This window comes from Manis pentadactyla, chromosome 13, assembly GCF_030020395.1.
Source record: "Manis pentadactyla isolate mManPen7 chromosome 13, mManPen7.hap1, whole genome shotgun sequence".
NCBI classification, from domain to species: Eukaryota; Metazoa; Chordata; class Mammalia; order Pholidota; family Manidae; genus Manis; species Manis pentadactyla.
This window is the reverse complement of record NC_080031.1, coordinates 15113717-15133909: the sequence shown is the minus strand read 5'-3', so window position 1 is coordinate 15133909 and position 20193 is coordinate 15113717. Positions and strand designations below refer to the sequence as shown.

Here is a 20193-nt window from a genome sequence, read left to right as displayed (position 1 = left end):
TTCCCATAAACTAATCACTGAATTTTTCCACAGAAGAGCTAACAAATTTGTGAAATGTCTATCAAGTTAATGTCTAAACATTCAAACTTCAAATAATCAGATTCCATTTTATACCTAGAGGCCTCTCTTGCAGGGCCTCCAAAGCTGGACTAGTTGTCTCATCCTGGAGCATTCCAGCACCCTCTTCCAAATTCCCTTTGCCTTTTTTCTGTTTTGATCCCTTGTTTCTTGGATGCCATTTATTATTATTTTTTGGTTTGTTTCCATTAATATGCTTTTAGTTTTCCCCAAAATATGCACAAAAAGTAGATAGTTTGATAATTTGCATGGCTGACAAGCTCTGCCTTTTTTATCAAAATGGTTTATTTAGTCTCTTCCTACTTAATTATTGATGTGGTTCATTTACATCTGTCATTTTGCTATTTGTTTTCTACGTCTCATGTTATTTTTTTTTAAGACTATTTCAGAGCAGTTTTACATTTACAACAAAATTGAGAACAAAGTACAGAGATTTTTCACACACCCTCTGGCTTCACAGATGCATGGTCTCCTCCATTGTCAACATCATTTACCAGTATGGTGCATTTTTTTTTCATCAAGGCTGAACCCACATTGGTGCCTCATAATCACCCAATCTTGTTCATCTTCAATACTTTGTTGGCTCTTCTGGGTCTTCTGCCATATAAACTTAATCAGTTTGTTATACCCCTGAAATACCTTGCTGGGATTTGGATTTGGATTGCATTCAATCTATAGATTAAATTGGGAAGAACTGACATCTTGACAATATTGTGTCTTCCTACCCATGAACATAGATTATCTCTCTCCAGTTCTTTGATTTCTTTTATCAGAGTTTTGTGGTTTTCCTCATATAGGTCTTGTACTTTATTTGTTAGATTTGCATCTAAGTATTTCTCTTTTAGTGATGTGCTAATGCAAAGGGTATTGTGATTTTAATTTCAAATTCTATTTGTCTCTCATGCCTTTTGGCTCCTCTGTTCCTTCTTTACTGCTTTTTTGTATAACAGATGATTTTGGCATATTATTCTAATTCCTCTTTTATTGGCTATATTTTAAGTTTTTCTAGTGCTTGCTCTAGAATTACAGTATGCATCTTTAAGTTGTCACCATCTATTTTAGGTTAATATTAACTTAATTCTGGTAAAATGTGGCAGCTTTGTTCACTTAATAGCTCCATTTCCTATTCCTCCATCATGCCATTGTTGATATGTATTAACCATACACACACACACACACACACATATACACACACATATCAACAATGAATAAACATACATTTCAAATATATGTATACAATACCTGTTATAAACCAACAGTGTTGCAATTAATGCTTTAAATAGTCTTCTATTTTTCAAGAAATAGAAATAAATACTTTCATATTTAATTACATATTTACCATTTCCAGTGCTCTTCATTCCTTTCTGTGCATTTGAATAGATCCCTAATCTCATTTACTTTCAACATGAAAGATATCCTTTAATATTGTTTATAAGGCAGTTCTGTAACCAATGAATTCTTTGTTTTGCTAAAGATGAAAAAAATATCTTTTGTTCATCTTCATTGTTGAAGAATAGTTCAGTTGGATATAGAATTCTTAGTTGGCAGTTTTTCCTTTCAACACTTTGAATATGATCTTCAACTGGCTTCAGGCCTCCAATGTTAGTGATGAGAAATCAGCAATTAGTCATATTGCTATTTTCCTGTATGTGTTGAGTCATTTTTGTCCTGCTGTCAAGATTTTTTGATGCCTTTGGCTTTCAGCAGTTTGACAATGCTATACCTACATGTGGGTTTTTTTGTGTCTTTTACTTTGGTCTTGGCTAAGCTTCTTGGATCTGTAGTTTAGTATTTTCTATCAAACTTGGAAAGTTTTCAGTCATTAATTCTTCAGTTATTTTTAAATGATTTTCCCCTTTTCTCTCTCTCTCTCTCTTCCCTCTCTTTTTTTTTCTCTTTGCCCTTCTCTGTTGGGACTCCCTGTACATGAATGTGTGGACATTTAACATTGTCCCAAGGGGCTCTATTCAGTTGTCTTTTTTTTTTTTCCTTTCTACTCTTCAGGTTGGATAATTTCTATTGATCTATTTTCAAGTTCACTGATTCTTTCTTCCACTATCTCAAAATCTATTGACAGCTTCATCTAGCGAATTCTTAACTTCTCAATTGTATTTCTCAACTCTAGAATTGCCATTTAATTCTTTATATTCTGTAGTTTTTATTTATTAAAACTCCCTTTTTGTTGAGTCATTTCTATGTATTTTCTTTTAATTCTTTGTACAGGTAAATGTAAGTTCCTAATATGACTCCCCCAACAGCCTTTGAAATAATGAGACTCCTTCATCTCCCAGAGCTTTCCCCTGTGCAACCCTTAGAGGAGACCCAAGAGGCTTACCAAACCCCTGTTCTTTTTGGTTTGAATTGGCCAATCCAGGTTTAACCTGGGAACTCCAAAGCCCTCCACCTATAGACTAATAATGGCATGGGCCCTAGGTCCTGCCATACTTTCTCTACCTGCACCCTGCCTTGTAGACCTCACATGGCCTTGAGATGTGCCATGTACCTGTTCCAGGACCTCTGAGTAATAAATTCTGTTTTAATTCCCTAGTAGTTTTTTGTACCAAAGTCACCATCAGATACTTCCTGGGACTCTCTTTAATTTGATAAAGTCACAATATCTTCTCAATTTGTTGTGTGCCTTTGGCCAATTTTCAGTTCCCTGAAACGGTTGGTTTTGACAATTTTGTCTAGTTTTAGACATTATTTTGTTTCTCTGTTTTGTTTTTTTACAGAAAGGAATTGCATGTTGCCATAACTGAAGGGCCCTCTTCTCAACCCTCTATTAGTCAGCATTAAAAAAAAAAATCTCCATTTTCATTTAGTGTTTGACACAGATCCTTTTCAATGTCAAGCTTGTTAAACCCCTTAGTTTTCCTAGCCAGAAGTGCAGAAAAACCAGCTTTGCAAATCCTCCCTGTTCTTCCGCATTTTTATGAGAAGCAGTACTGTCAATAAAGGCAGAATCCTTGTCTGCCTCTGTGTAGTCCGTACCAGTTTGTCAAGCCCCACCCTCTCCTTTTACCTGGTTTAAAATTCACATCAGTGGATAACAGGGCCTGCAGCTTGTCTATAGAAACTATTTTTAAATGTACTTACACTATTTGGAAGGCTGGGTACCTTGACTTGATGGGGCAGAGGAACAGGGGGAGGTAGATTTCTTCCATGAACAAATTCTTAGGTTAGTTTATGAGATTAGCTACCTTACAGAACATGTGGTAGAGATATGAGTCAGTTTTAATGAGGGACAGAATAACTGATTTGAAATAGAATAAAAACTTAGACTTCTAATAATTTGGGTAACATCATTCAAATGGGCCAAGTCCTTGAGAAGTCTAGCTTTAAAAAAGTAATTAAAAAATAAATATTAAAAAAATTAAACACCTAGGGGATGAGCTCCTTAGAACGGTGTGGCCGTTACACTATAAAATATTTCAATCTAATGAAAACTCAGATAGGAAAACATCAGAAAGTGTTTCTGCAAGGACAAATTCCTTAATTTTTTTATTTTGATACATTTACTCTTTTTTGATGTCACATGAGATAGAATGGGTGTGTGAAGGGAGGATTAAATATTCTGGAGAGGTAGCAGCTTTGAGTTAAAGCTCGTAACTAAGAAGCCTAGTGGTTTGGGCAACATTTCATGTCTAAGGAGATCACTGGGAGAAGAACATAATTTGAGTAGGAGGTTTGACGTGCTCTTCCTTATACTCCTAGTTTTTAACTTTTCTGGAATCTACATTCTTTTTCATTTGAGGTAAGTGAAATGGAAGACAAGTTGAAGATGTCAGAAAGAGAAAAAAGAGCTAAAAGTAAGAGTGCAGTTTTACCTCCAACAAATTTTTGCAAAAAAAAGTAAGGAAGAGAGGGGAGCAAGGAAAGAAGAGGAATGCAAGCCATAGAAGTGGAGAGAGGATATGGTGTAGAGGAGAGGAGTAATTATGTCCAATGACTTAGGCCTGTAGTTAAAAACAAAACATGATACAGCACCTTTTGATTTTAAATAAAGCTCATATTTTAGATGGGGTAAGTAGGAATAGTGAAGGAAGGGATATGTCTAGATGAGCGAGAGAATCAAAAAAAGGAGCAATAAAAGTGAATTTGGTTTTCTTCCTCAAGTGCCCAGGCTGAGCAACCAGCACTAATGTCCAGAGAATTAAGGACGTGATTTTCATGGCAGGGGGAAGAGTTGAAGCCAATTTCTCCCAATTTGTGATGACAGGATACAAAATTTAAAATATCACAAACCTGCACAAATCACACCTTTGACCTAATCATGGTTTATCCTCACCATGGAATATTATACAACCATTAAAAAGAATGAATCAGAGCTATGCCAGCTATACCGGGAGGTTTTCCATGAGATAATGTTGGCTGGGACAAGCCAGATGGAAAAGACCACTTATAACTCCATTTTGTGCAACAATGATAACATCCTGCATATATGTATACATATGTATATGCATATGGGTATATTAGGGAACAGGAAAAGCAATATAGAAGATTACTTTGAAGACATTTAATACTATTCATTAAACATTTCTAGCTGTTTTCTAGGTACATAGTATGATAATATTTTGTGGCCCCTTTGTGTTTGAGTGTTTTTGTGAGTTGTTAACAGAAGTGACGTGTGTTACTTCTAGGCTGAAACATGTTGCTGCTAGTTCAAGACCCACCAGAACACATTTCCCTCTACCATATTACTATCATTATTCATGATGGTAGCTCTTCCATTAGCCTAGATCTCAAAGTGAGGAGACATGGAGCAGAGCCCCAAATAATCCATGGTGAACACATGGCATGAAAGAAAGAAACAACTCAAAGAAGAAACTGTGATGGCCAACAGGCACATGAAAAGATGCTCACATCATAATCATCAGGGAAATGTAAATTAAAACCACAATGAGATATCACTTCACACCAGTTAGGATGGCCAACATCCAAAAGACAAACAACAAATGTTGGTGAGAATGTGGAGAAAGGGGAACCCCTCTACACTGCTGGTGGGAATGTAAATTAGTTGAACAATTGTGGAAAGCAGTATGGAGGTTCCTCAAAAAACTCAAAATAGAAATACCACTGGACCCAGTAATTCCACTTCTAGGAATTTACCCTAAGAATGCAGCAACCTAGTTTGAAAAAGACATATGCACCCCTATGTTTATGGCAGCACTATTTACAATAGCCAAGATATGGAAGCAACCTGAGTGTCCATCAGTAGATGAGTGGATAAAGAAGATGTGGTACATATACACAATGGAATATTATTCAGCCATAAGAAGAAAACAAATCCTACCATTTGCAACAACATGGATGGAGCTAGAGGGTATTATGCTCAGTGAAATAAGCCAGGTGGAGAAAGACAAGTATCAAATGATTTCACTCATCTGTGGAGTATAAGAACAAAGAAAAAACTGAAGGAACCAAACAGCAGCAGACTCACAGAACCCAAGAATGGACTAACAGTTACCAAAGGGAAAGGGACTGGGGAGGATGGGTGGAAAGGGAGGGATAAGGGGAAAAAAGGGGCTTTATGATTAGCACACATAATGTAGGGGGGGTGGCACAGGGAAGGCAGTATAGCACAGAGAAGACTAGTGACTCTATAGCATCTTACTACACTGATGGACAGTGACTGTAATGGGCTATGTGGTGGAAACTCAATAATGGGGGAGTCTAGTAACCATAATGTTGCTCATGTAATTGTATATTAATGATACCAAAATTAAAAAAAGAGAAAGGAAAAAAAGAAAAAAAACAGCTGTAACAAGCCACTAAGCTTTGTGGGTGGCTTTTACCCAGCATAACCTGACCTGTTAAGAATCATAGAGATAAAAAAAAAAAAAGAATCATAGAGATACATACCAGGCCAGCATGTTATAGGTGGAACACTCAGGCTTTTTTAGTTTTGTTTTTTTAAGTGTTGAAAAACTTTCTATTAAATCCAGGAAAGAAGTTACAGTATTGCAGAAATTGTACCAGAAAGGTGCCAAAGACAATTGTGGCAGATTCTATCTGCAACTGCCCTCTCTCCTTTTCTACCTGATTGTGGACAGACATGTTCTCTCTTTTTTTTTTTAAATTTTATTTTGGTATCATTAATCTACAGTTACATGAGACATGTTCTCTTTTGAAGTGGTGCCTGAGTTCCTCCACTTCCACCCTACTGCCCTGTCTGAAAAGACAGCATAAATAAATTTGGGCTACTAGGGCTCTGTTGCATTGCAAGGTGAACTTTTAGGTCTGTTTCTCAAGTCAAGCAGTACTCAGCGGTGGGAGATTTGTGTGGAGATATTTTTGTTTTCACACTAGAGGTGGTGGTGCTTTACGGGCATCTTGTGGGTAGAGACCAGAAGTGCTGCTAAACACCTTACCATGTACAGGATACTCCCCACAACAAAGAATTCTGCAGTCCCAAATCTTAGTACTGCTGAGGCTGTGAGGCCCTGCACTGTTCCAGGCCAGCTCCCAACCCGCCTGTTTTCCTGAAGGAGGCACAGATCAGGTGGCTTTCCTTTCTTTGTTTTTTATGTCACCATCTATTCTCAGTGTTCTTCCTTCAAAACGGGCTGTGCAGCACGAGCCTGCTTCCCTAGGAGTTTTCTTCCTTGCTTTCCTCACACCCCTACTTTTTAAAAATAGTTTTATTGAGATATAATTTATATACTGTACAACTCACCTAATGTGTAAAATTCAGTGGCTCTGAGTATGTCCACTGTGTCTTGCAACCATCGTTACAGTCAGTTTAGAACGTTTTCATCAGACACAAAAGAAACCCCCCCCTGCCCATTGATCACTGTCCATTTCCCCCAGTCCTGCCCAACCTACTTTCCTACTTTCTGTCTGTATAGATTTGCCTATTCTGGACATTTCGTATAAACTGAATCATATATTATGTGGTCTTTTGTAACTGGCTTCTTTGTTTTAGCACAATGTTTTCAAGGTTCATCCATGTTGTAGCATGTGTCACTACTTACTCTTTTTCATGGCTGAATATCTCATTGTGTGCATATACCCCAGTTATTGGTTTGCTAGGGATGCTGTAATAAAGCTCCCCAGGCTGGCGGGCTTTAACAACAGAAATTTATTTTCTCATAGTTCTGGAGGCTGGAAGTCCAAGATGAAGGTGTGGGCACAGTTGGTTCCTTATGAAGCCTCTCTCCTTAGCTTGCAGACAGCTGCCTTCTCCCGTATCCTCACATCATCTTTCTTCTGTGTGGATGTGTCCTCTTATAAGGACACTGGAATTATTGGATTACCACCCTCCTTAATGACCTCGTTTTAGCTTAATTACCTCTTAAAGACCAAAGATCATATCTTTGAATACAGTCATATTCTGAGGTGGTGTTGGTTAGGACTTTTAAAGTATGGATTTGGAAGGGTACATAATTCAGCCCATAACACATTTACCCATTTTTTAAATTGACATTTCTATATGCTTTTATTGATTTAATTACTAAATCACTACAAAAAAGAACTGTCAGGTATATCAAAAAAGATACTTTGAAGGTTTTAAAAGCCTTACTAAATGTTCCTACTTTTTATTTCTTAATGAATCTGAAAGTCACCCTCAGATGGTTCTAGAAATTTTTTGCTATTACTCTTCTTCTTCTTAAAAAAAAAAGCCTTACTGACATATAACTCATATGCCATAAAGTTATTTCCTTTAATGTGTACAGTTTGGTGATTTCTGGTACATTCACAGTAGTGCAACCCTACCCCTATCTAGTCTTAGAACATTACCACCACCCAAAATTAAATCCCACACCTTTTAGCAGTTATTCTCTATTTCCTTCTAACACCTCATCCCCCTGGCAAACATTAATCTACTTTCTATCTCCGTAAGTCTGCATATTCTAGATATTTCATATAAGTGGAATCTTATAATTCTGCCTCTTTCACTTAGCATAATGTGCTAAATGTTCATTTATGTTATAGCATGTATCAGTACTTCATTTCTTTTTATTGCTGAATAATATTACATTTTGTTTATCCATTCATCTGTTGGTGGCTATTTGGTTGTCATGAATAATGATACTATGAACATTTGTGAATATATTCTTGTGTGTACCTATATTTTCATATCTCTTGGGCATATACCTAGGAGTTGAATTGCTTGGTCATAGGGTAACTCTATGTTTAACATTTTAAGAAACCACCAGATTGTTTCCCAGAGTGCCTGCACCATTTTACAATCCCACTAGCAATGTATGAGAGTTCTAATTTCTCCACATCCTTGCCAACACTTATGCCCACCTTTTATTTTAGCCATCCTAGTGGGTGTGATGTGTATCTCATTGTTTTGTTTCATTGTGCTTCCCTAATGAATCATGATGTGGAGTGTTTTTTCATGTGGTTATTGGGCATTGGTATAGCTTCTTTGGAGAAATGCCTATTGGAATCCACTGCCTGTTTTAAATTGGATTGTTTTTTCATTGAGTTGTAAAAGTTCTTTATATATTATAGATACAAATACCATATCAGATATATATGATTTGAAAATAATTTCTCTCTTTCTGTGGATTGTTTTTTTACTTTCTTGATTGTATTGTTTCAAGTACAGGAGTTTTAAATTTTGATGAAGTCCAGCTTAATTAATTTTTTCTTTTGTTGTTTGTACTTTTGGTGTCTTAGCTGAGAAACCATTTCTTAACTCAAGGTCATGAAGATTCATGCCTTTATTTTCTTCTAAGGCTTTTACAGTTTTAGCTGTTGTCTATTGTCCATTTTAATTAACTTTTATGTATGGTGTAAGGTAGGGATCTAATTTCATTCTTTTACATATCCAGTTGTCCCAGCCATTTGTTAAAAAGATTTTCCTTTCCCCCATTGAATTGTCCTGGTGCTCTCACCCTTCTATTCTTGAAAATGGATTTCCTCAGTCTTCAAAGCCTTGCCTACAGTAAGATCAAACTGTGGGAAAGAAAGAGTAATTCAACTATTACAACACATTATTAAATATTTTAATAAGGTGTTATGATAATTAAGGGAGGACTCTATTTCAGCTAGGGGGGAATTAGGAGATAGATTATAGAGGGAAGTGTGACTAAAGCTTCCCTGAAAAACGAGTTAACATAGGTATTATGGGTGGGGTTCCAGGTAGAACAAATAGTACATGCAAAGACGGAGGCAGTTGAAGCCAATCACCCATACAGTGTGAGCTGAACTAGATAATGTTGCTTATTCTCTTTATCCTATCATTCCTACCTCCTTTACCAAGAAAAACTAAATGTCATTCTCTTCCATGGGCAGAATGCATTAAATCTTGAAATTGTCTTAGATTGGGAATAAACAAGACAGTGTACATAGAAGTCAGATCAATCAGAGACTGTGGTCCTCTGTGCCCAAGAATCTCTGGGAAAGGATATAAACCAACACACAAATGGGCCTGAGGAAGGTTAGCTTATAAAAAAATGTAAGTTAGGGTTTATACTATTTTGGGTACATTCTATTTCCTAGAGTTCCCTAGGAAAAAGGAAATTGGGTTCCTAAACTTTCCTTTAAGGGGGAAGTTTAGTCACATAATAGAAAGAACATGAACTATGAAGTGTCAGAGCTAAGTTCAGCCCTTATTTTGCCATTTCTACTGGTAAGACATCGGGCAAGTTCCTTAACCTCTCTGAATCTCAGTACCCCTCCTAAAATGGACATTAGCACCTACTATCAGAGGGATCTTGTGAGGATTAACTGAAAATGTCTGGCAGCTGCCTAGAATAAGTGTTTAATAAATGTGAGTTTCCTCGTATCTCTGGTGCCCTTATACCTATTCCCACAATTAATAAGGGAAGAAACCTGGGCTTATCTCACAGGAGAAGTAAAATTATTGAACTAAGGCTGTTGTCCTTTGCTTTTAGTAGCTGCCTCCAGTGGGGGGTCTGGGGGAAATAGAAATCACTGTTAACCTTTTACCAAATCCTGGGGAATGCAGTGGCTGAATGTATCTTTTTAATAGGAATGGGACGTGTGTTTGGTCAATAGGGAAGTAGAATATAGCCTATCATTTTACTGCAGAACATGGTATTTATACTTCCTGAATCTGTCCTCACCAGTAGAACACTAAGATGGCTTCTGATCCTAGTTTCCTTTGGAAATACAACCAATCCTGTCTGACTCAGCTTTCTGTTACTCTGCAAATAACAAGGTTGATACCCTCCCTGTTGAATGGGCTGCTTAGTGATAGAATGCAGACATAAGCACAAGGCTCAGTGTTGAAAGTCCTCTGTTGCCCGCAGGATGATGTGTCTGACTGAGTCCTCAATTTCAGGCAGGGCGTGTCCCTGCTCTGCAGTAGCCCCTTGAGAGGCCTTACGTAAGTAACTCTGGCGTCCATCACCTTTTTCAAAATTTGACAGCTGCTACTGTCATTGTTATTTTTTCTGTAGGTGGTTCCTTGGAACAACATGGTCAGAAGGAATAAGACCAGAACAAGAGTCTAAACCTTGTTCCTGGCATTAAGTTCATGATGCTACGGAACAAAATTACCACGAACAAGAGAGCTCGGTTACCCCCCAGCTCAGTCTGATTCCTAAGCAAAAGATGGTCTCATTATTGCTCTTTTTTCCCCCTGTGTAAGCCTATTAAATACATGAATAAAACAAATAAGAAATGATCCCTACCTTTGAGGAATTATAATCTGGTAGGGAGCTACATACTTGGAAAGATTGCATGTCATGAAATATAGCAATCCTTGGGGACACTGACTAGAAAGTCACTGCCACCAGAGACTCTGAGAAAGCTTCACAGAGGGGCTGGCATTTGAGCTGGGCCTTCCTTGATTTCTTCTTTCAAATTGTCATGACAATAAGGAAGTCTAACTGGAATCCTGAATTAAAGACTGAAGAACAAATTTGGACTAAAATTCCATTATTTCTTAAGATCTAATAAAGAATCCTGGCCTTTGAATTAGAAGTCAGGGTTCTAGTTCAAGTTTTGCTCTGAATTTAACTCTGACCTTGAGCAAGAGATGTAATCCCTCAGGATCATATAATTTCTTTGTTGGCTACATTGGTAGTTTGGAAGAGGTAATCTCCAGGGCTCCTCCGAGTTCTAAAATCCCTTTCTATCTTTGCTGTTAGCTAACACATCACAAAAATGAAATGAAAAACGAAAAGACATTAGAGCCAGTTTAGTCATGGCGAGGGGGAGTGGAACCAGTTATGGACACCAACAGAGAAGCAGTTACCAGCTGCCACTTCAGCGTTCATGAACGTGGAAGGGGCATCTCTGGACCTTTATTAAAGTGGAAGGGGCATCTCTGGACTTCAAAAGTTAGTTTATTTTTCAAACAACAGGAAGAAAAATTTTAACACATTTTTCCTTCCTTCTCTACTATCAGTGAACTTGCTCGGCACCTAGTCAGTGACCAAAAGGACGTGGGGCCTCCCTGTTACTCAGCAGTCCTTGCCACGTGCAAGCTCTTACTCCCATTTCCGAGAGACTGGTTTTTGAAAACTCATTGCTTGCCTCAAATCTGAGTTCACTGAACTCTGGGTATACCCTTTTTTCTTATTCCAGTAACATAATTCAGACTGTGAGGCATCAATCACATCAGTTTCCTCTTCCTCACCTGCAGATTCGCACCTATGCACACCCATTCTTTTCTTCTGACTCACGGCCCCACCTCCCGCGCCCCACCACTCCCATAGGCCAAAGCCCCATTCGTCCTTTTCAGGACATCCTCCCCTGTGTCCCACGGGCCCCAGTTCTATTACTCATGACTTCTCTCACCCTCTATTGCCTTTTCCCCCTTTGACTGTAACCAGGCTCAAGACTTTTTCATACAAAATAATAAAAGAAAAAGGAAAAAGAAATGAAAAATCTGCCCTGGATCTCCTAAGAACCACCATGTATTTCTTTTCCTACTTACATTTTCAAACATAAAAATATTATCTAATGTATATGAAAGGTATAAAGAATAATTTAACAACTGTGTCCCATGACCCAGCTTAAGAAATGGAATTTTCCCAACATCCTTGGAGCTTCCTTGCTGATCCCCTTTGATGGTGTGCCCCCAACTTCCCCTGTCCTGAATTGTGGGGTTAGTATTCGCTTGCTTTACTATATACCTCACACATTTACTACATACGTTATCTTCAAACAACACATAGTTGTGCAAGTTTTTAAGCTTTACATATATGTTGTCAAGACACATGGACGTTTTCCTCACCATCCCCCCTAGCCAGTAGCCAAAAATGCCTGTGATGGTTGGTTTATTTACAGATAACTAAAAAGACTAATTTCTAATACTAAAAATTATTTGAAAAGTCATTAACTGTTGAAGTCGATTGTCACTTAAATGAAGTTTTCTTTGGATAGAAATGAATTTTGGTGGTATTGTGTAATGTAATCAAACATTCTCAAAAGCAGTTAAGTTTCTTGGAAAAAACCTGAGAAGACCTCCATTCAGTCCTCCCTCTTCACCACCACACTGAACTTGTGCCAATAGATGCCACCAAATGCCCTCCATATTGTTTCATCAATGGAAATCTTTAAAATGTTACCTTAATAGACCTCTCTTCTGTTCTTGATGCTACTCTGTAGTTGACACTGTCAGCTAGCCCCTTATCTCTGAAATTATCTACTACCCTTTGGCTTTTGGGATTCTCTTCTCTCCTGGCTCTCTTCATTGTCCACAGTCTTCTTCCTGTTCTTTAAGGGGTCCTCTTCTTCTGTCTGCCTCTTAAATGCAGCAGTCATTGGTCCACTGTTCTTTTATCTACCTTCTTCTTGCAGGAACTCATACACACCCATGGTTCAATCACCACTTGCACACTGATAACTTCCATGATTTTATCTCTAGCCCTGACCTCTTCCCTAAGACTGACTTACATATGTAACAGTCTGCTGAACCAACAGACGTGCACATAAATAGAGATGCTTCTTAGACACCTCAAAGTCAACATGTCCCAAACGTTCATCATCTTCTTCCTCACCAAATCAGCTTCTCTTCTGTATCCCAGACTTGGCAATGGCTAGCATTGGTCATTCTTAAAGACAGAATCCTTGGAATCATCCTAGACTTTTCTTCATTCCTCACTCTGTCTCACAGTGTCACAGTGTCCTAAGGGACTAAACATTTCTGTTCATTTTCCCTTCCCAAGTTTCTGGTGTTTCTTTTTCTTCTCGATTCCTGCAACAATGATCTCTTTTAGGCTCTCTGTGTCTTCTGCCTGGGCTAATGAAGTGCCTCTAGACCTGCTGTCCATAAAACCTCCTTCTCTGTAGCCAGATCATCTACTTACAATGTAGATATGACTACACCACTGTAGGATTTATCCTTTTCCACTGACTAACCTCCACATGGATGTGGCCCACACCCCTTTGCATTGCACACACCCAGGACATGGCTCTGCCTGTCTCTCCAGGCTCATTTCCCATTTTTCCCGGCCACAAACCTTACAGTGTACGCTTTGCTCATTCCTTCACCTAGTATATCCTTTTCATTTTTCTTCACCTGGCTTACCTTTACTCAGTTCTCAAAAGGTAGTCCTTACATCCTTACATCCTCTACAAAGCCTTCTGTGAATTACCTGGTTGAGCTATATGCCCCACCTCTGTTACCAGAGTACCTTATACGTAATTTGATTTTTATCACCTACCATGTCATATTAGAATTACACACTTATATGTTTCACTCACTAAACTGTAGGCTCCTCAAGAGCAGAGATCTTACCTGCTTCAGGTCAAACTTCCCATGGCCAAATACAAAGCTTGACATCTAATGATACTTCTTGATCTGAACCAAACTGATACAATTTAGCTTTACTCTTGAATTTTGAGAAAACTATCTCCAAAACCCAGTCATTAGTGAGGTTGCTGGTACCATGACTTACTCATATAATTTTTAGAGCTAGATCAGTCCTTAGAAGATCATCTAGTCCTATGTCTCTTAGACCGGTGTATGGGTAAGCCCCTCTTCCCAAAGGATATCTGACATTACAGCACCAACATGGCATAGCATCCTGGGGTGTCATTTTCACCTAAAGATTTTAGGAAAAATGATTTTCATGTTAAAACAGATGGAGATGAATTTGGGGGTAGCATAAATGTGTTAGCATTAAGGCAGACTTCAACTTATGCCAGGCTGTTCTCAGCCAAGCGTCCATGTGGGAGTACAAGTTCTATGGCGAGTGGTAGCATCTAAGAAACACATATCTACAGATCATTGTCTCACACAGTTCTTGTTCTAGAGCCTTTCATATAAAAATACACAGCTCCAGTGAGATCAAAGCATAGAAATGATCTCAAAAACAGCCAGAAGAGAGAGATTTTTCATCCTGGGACTGGTTTAATTCTGACAAAGTGCCTGGCTGATAGGCAGAATGGGTCTGCTAAAATTAGTACATCATCTGCTTTGTATAAAATATCCCCAATGGTAAAGGTAAGGGAGAAGAGGCAGAAAACAATGTTAGCACAGAACGAGAGGGTTTGGATCAAAGTTGGGGCCAGATCAAAGTGAGCAGAAGGAAGTGAAGGATTGTGTCAGCGAGGCAGAGACAGGAGGGACAAAAGGCATCCAAATAGAATGGTGGCCAGAGAACTAGTTGTGGGTGTTGGGTGATCACATAAGAAATGATTACATCTTTAGTAAGATGACATGGGGAGTTTTGCCCTTGGAAATTCTACCTGGGGTCCTGGTAGTCTGAAATTCTGCCAGTCTGTTTTCTTACAGCTTGTCCATACATCAAATGTGAGAATGAGGTAGTATCATCCAAGAGGAAGACTCAAAAGAAACAGGAACAGCAAGGGACACACAGCAAGGCTAGTTTAAAATGGCTAATGGACTTTGTTTTATCCAGTGCCTCTTATGTATCAGGCATTGTTTGGGTGGGGAAACAGACAATAAGACTGGACCCCAGCCTTCAAGGACTTTGCAGCCTTGAAGGTGCCTGAGAAGGAAGAGCCGATGGTAGGAAATCCAGTATCTAATGCCTAGGATTTCCAATTAGGAGGTCTTTGAAAGCTAAACCAGGAATCTTTTCTACAACACACACTATGTGGTGCCTTAACGTGATCTAAACTTTTCCAGCAAAAAGAGTGACAAGTCTGCCCCCAGTTTTGATTATCACCTGTCAGGCTGCACAAGGGGAAAAATGGTATGGATTTGGAGAGTGACCTCCAAGGGCAGAAATCCCTCCCAAGTCCTATAACCAAGACATTCTCTAGAGGTATTAGGAAAATACTTTCCCAATAGAACCTCTTAAAGAAAAATACTAGGCTAATTATACTCTTCCATCTTAATTAATCTTCTCCTAAATAACCTGTTAAGATAAACAGAGGCATAATATGGAACTTCTCCAAAGGCCCTAATTTATTCTGGATTAATAAGTATTTCCTTGTAGGTGGGTAATAAATGTTTTGCAAATGGTTATTTTATAACAATTAATTGTACATATGTTCACGGGACTTTCATTATTCTAGGATCTCAGAGCTTTTTCTTTTTTAAAGGAAAAGAACTCAGTCTCCACGGAAGCTTCTCACTTTCTCCGTGCTGCTGACAAAAGATGCACAGAGAAGCACAGAGGTGCATGGAAGCCTCAGGTATTTCAAAGTGGAGAAGGGTCAGGAACAAAATTCTAATTTTCAAGCCCTAGGCTACCCCTTACCTACCTCAAAGTGAGAACTTCTACTATAAATGAATGAATCTATCTATTTATCTATCTATCAAGTTTCTAATGGCCTCTCTTTTCTCTAAAGGAATAGATGGCTAGAGATGGGGCCTTTCTAATGAGAAACTATACTAGAAAGCTGCTAGAGACATAATGATAAGCCACGGACATAGCCTGCTCTGCCTAACCCCCGGCAGTGAAGCTTGCCCATCTACAGCCACACTCAGCTTGCAGGTTAGTGCCCCATTCTTACACATGGACATTGGAATAAAGCTTCCAACATGAGAGGCAGAGCCAAAAACAGCAGAAAAGAGAGAGTCTGAAAATAAACACAGATATTGTAGGCAGCCAAAGAAAACTTTCTAAATGCAGAAAAAAAATACAGAGTTAATACTCTCAGAGACAAATGAGAAGATACTGACTGCATCCATAAAATAAGAACAGGATGCTATTTAAAAACTACATTTGGAAGCACCCCCCTCCCCTCCAAATAAAAGCCTTTGGGAATTAAAAATGTGATGGTAGAAATGTAAAAATTTAATAGAAGGGTTGCAAGATTTATTAGACTTAGAGGACAAGAGATTTTTTTCAATAGAAGAGAAAATTAGAGGACAGAGCCAAGAGGTCCCACATCTAAATAATTTAATGTAAGTTTCCGAAAGACAACAGTGGAAAGTACGTAACAGAAGAAAACCAACAGAACTGAAAAATACAATTTTTAGATTGGAAAGGTCTTTAAAGTACCTAGAACAATGACTGGAAAAAAAACAAAAGCAACCAATATCAACATCAGAACATGAGGAAAAAGAAAAAACCCTACAAACTTCCAGAGATGAAAGCAAAAAAATGGATCAGAAATCAGAATGGCATCAACTTCTCAATAGCAGTAAGAGGGTAGAAGAAAACGGAGCCATGCTTTCAAAATTCTGAGTGGAAATTATTTCCAGTAAAGGTCCATACCTAGGCAAACCATCAATCAAGTGGGAAGGAAGAAAAATGTTATCTTAAACATGCATGGTCTCAAAAAGCAGCCAGGTCTTGTGGGACCTGAATCTTACATAATTTTGGGAGCTTCTTTAAGAAAAAGTCATGAAATTGCACATGCAAAACAGGGTGTGAACGTGAATATTTATTTACACTGAGAAAAGAAACTACAACATAAGGGGACCATTGAGGTTCCAGGCTCTGTCTTCTAAAATCTTTTTAGAAAATGTAACCAAAATGCTTCTTGATGGAAACCAGGCTCTACCTACCCACATTACAACTTACACCAATTTGCAGTCTGGACAGGTACCCTGTGAGCTTCATCAGCTTAGGGATAAATCTGTCTCTTCCTTCATGCACCCTTTCTCCAGAAGCTGTGCTCCAGCAAAACCAAGAAATGAGAAATGGTAATCCAGTATCATTCATAGGGTAGTAGCCAGGGTAGCTCCCAGTATAACAAGGGGCTCAGAGAATAACCAGCCCCAGAGAATGGGGGTGTGTCTGCTGAGCTCGGATGTTTCCAAGAAAAAAGTCAAACTGGCTACTTTTTGATGTCTAACTCTATTGAGAGGAATTTTACCATCCTGTCAAAGTTTGCACAGGAATTGTTAACGAGTACTCTAAAAACTATGCAATTGAAGAAAATGTAGCAGTTACTTACTCCGGGGGATAGAAAAGGTTAGACAAGAAAGGAAGTGTAAAAATCATGGTTTATCATAATATGGCTCAGTTGTGAGTAATACTTCCATAGTCACAACCATTTAAACACTAAACATTGCTATATAAAAAAACCTTGCAAGAAAGGGAGGTGAATATGAACAGGGTTCTAGGAGAACTACATCCTCATCCTCCCAGGTAGGTTGTCCATAGACTAGAACTGGAAAGAGAAAGAAATAGCCAGTATTGGCATGTAATGTGGAAATATGCGGGCGAATAGTTTTGGAAAGCAGTTTCTCTATAGAGGCAGCTCAGTATAGACTCTGTAAAGACCCATGTAGAACTTATGACTTTTTAGACTATATCTTTACTTATGTTGACCAAAATAGAAAATTCAAAGGGAAAGGGATATTCTCAAGAGGAGTGAGACAGAAAGCTGTTGGAAATAAAATGCAGGTGTCTGCTAAACTACCCCAGAGTCAGTGGTTTTCAAGTTGTGGTCCTGTGACCAGCTGCATTCAAATTACCTGGAGTGCCAGTTTATAATTCAGATTTATAGACACTTCCCAGACTTAAATCATGAGCATTTTACCAGGTGGGCTCAGAATCTGTAATTTGAAAAAGTTCCCCTAGACCCACTACTTTACCTATTGCTTTTTAGTAAATGAAAGAGCAAGAAGAAAAACAAATAAAAGTAACAATGAAACAAAGAGCCAATGACCCAAAGACTCAATGACTCATAAAACATAGTATGATCCTTCTGATAGGTGTAGAAGAGGTGCCTGTCTTTGAGTGAGGACGAAAGCCTCAGTACACTGAGGATGGTAGAGCAAGAAGGCAGAAGTGGCTTGTCTCAGCCCTGGACTTCTTACCTCCAGACACCTGATTATTTGAGAAAAAACAACTCCTTCCTTATCAAGTCACTGTAGTAGGGTTTTCTGTTACATGTAGCTGAATGGAGTGCTAATGACATAGCATATGTGTTCAAATGTTTGATAGATATTGAATACATTTTATTGAATGCCTGCTGTGAGCACTGTGCTATGAATAATACAACGGGCCAGGCAAATAAGGCTCGTTCCCTCAGGGACCATATAATCCAGGTGGAAGAATCCACAGATATCTAAGTCCAGGATCAGCCAAGTGATGGTTTGCTGTCACAGACCACAAAGCAACAGAGTAAATCAAACTAAACCACTTGATTCACGCATCTAGGAAATCCCTAAGAGACCACATTGGGAGAGCTAGGTTTTAGCTGTAATTCTTCAGCAAAGTAGATTTAGGGAAGTAACATAGACTCTGGGGAAGTTTATTTCTTTTTCTGAATCCAATTTTCTTCTTTAAAAAACAAAAAAGATTGGGCTTGATAATCTTTAAGGCTATCCTCAGCTCTAAAATATTTTTGTGGTTACACTGAACAAAGATGGACATGAAATAATACCAAACTAGATGGTTGATGAATTTAGATTCTAAGACTTCAAGTCAGAAAATAAATAAATGTTCAGAAAAAACAAATCACAAACAACTCCCCACCCCAAAATTAAACAAACAAACAAAAAACCAAAACCAAATCAAAACAAAACAAACCACCCTGGAGGGAGCTGTGGTTTTATGAAAGAAGTTCTGGTTTGAGTCCCAGCTCTGCCACTTGACAGCAGGTAACCCAGGACAGATACTCAGAATCTCTTTCAGTTTCCTTATTTATGAAATAGGCTATTACTCTTACCTCACACTGGTGCTTATGGAAATCACTTTATATTCAGTAAAGCCCCATTATGATTGGCTGCCAGCAAGATAATGGATAATGGCTTATAATATTTAAATTCTGCAAGGGAAACACATGAGTGTGCTCTGATATCTTCATTTAATTCTTCATCACATAAGGCTGATAAATCTTTTGAGTTTCCTTCTCCTTCCAATAGTGTACCTTGTGACCTATTTTATTTTTACAAAAGAGAACAGACAAGAGGAACATAAATAGGTGAAATTCAAATCATTTCTGTTTCTAGCCCCAGTGAAGGTTAGGGGGAGAGGGCTGGCTGGTTAAAAGGAAGCTGAGTTCAAATGCCGTGTGGGTATTCTAGCACTTTGTGGCCTCTAATGTTCACACTGAGTATTACACAGTATTGTGAAAAGCCTAGCTTTTGGTCAGTGACCAGTCTATAAGAAGAAATGTAGATTTGAAATCTACCTATATACTCATTAGTTAAAGACTCAGAAGTGACTGCCACGCTCTTACCCACAGTTATAAGAAGTTTTGCAATAATCAGGATTTTGGCTATGGGAGTGGATCTAATTATGGTAAACCTACCCTTCATCCGTTTTCAACAAGCAAATGCGTTTAAGAAGAAGAGATAATCCTTTGATTATAACCAGTGTAAAACATCTATACTGACCAACTAAGCATGACAGCCGATGTTAACTTGAAGATGGTGGGGAGATAAGAAAGCAGAAGTCTCTCTTCACCCCTTTACCCCCCAGCCCTTGCCAAATCTTGATTACCTCAGAGTGCCCTTTGCTAAGATTAGGCAAGAGACATAACCAGGGATGTAATGGGGAAGACCTCAAATAGCATAACTGGTGCCAAATGTGAGGTTCAGTAGCTTCACCCAGGCCATCACAACCCAAATCCAGCAGAAGGGTGAGCGAGGAGCCCAGAGAATATAAGGAAAATATGCAGGATGAGATAAGTGGTGGTAGTGTTTCCACCTCCCATGGAACAAGTGAGAGGAAATTAAAGCTCTTTAAAGAGGAAATTGAATGTCTGGCTCTGGTAATACCACAACAAATAATGCACAGCCAGAAATACTGCTTCCCTCTCTGCTTCGGTCAGGTACTCTCCTCTTGTAAAATAAAGGTACCATGTTCA

At 38.5% G+C, this 20193-nt stretch overlaps 1 protein-coding gene across 2 annotated transcripts in view; it reads right to left on the bottom strand.

The window, feature by feature from the left end:
• Window positions 1-20193, bottom strand: part of TMEM45B (transmembrane protein 45B) — a 29185-nt gene that overhangs the window by 7712 nt on the left and 1280 nt on the right. The window contains exon 1 of one of the 2 annotated variants that reach the window (XM_057491080.1): window positions 19051-19201. The exons of the other annotated variant lie outside the window; for it this stretch is intronic. The gene's annotated coding sequence lies outside the window, so the exon portion shown is untranslated. Of the gene's footprint in view, window positions 1-19050; window positions 19202-20193 lie in introns of those variants that run through there. 2 annotated transcript variants of the gene reach the window in all.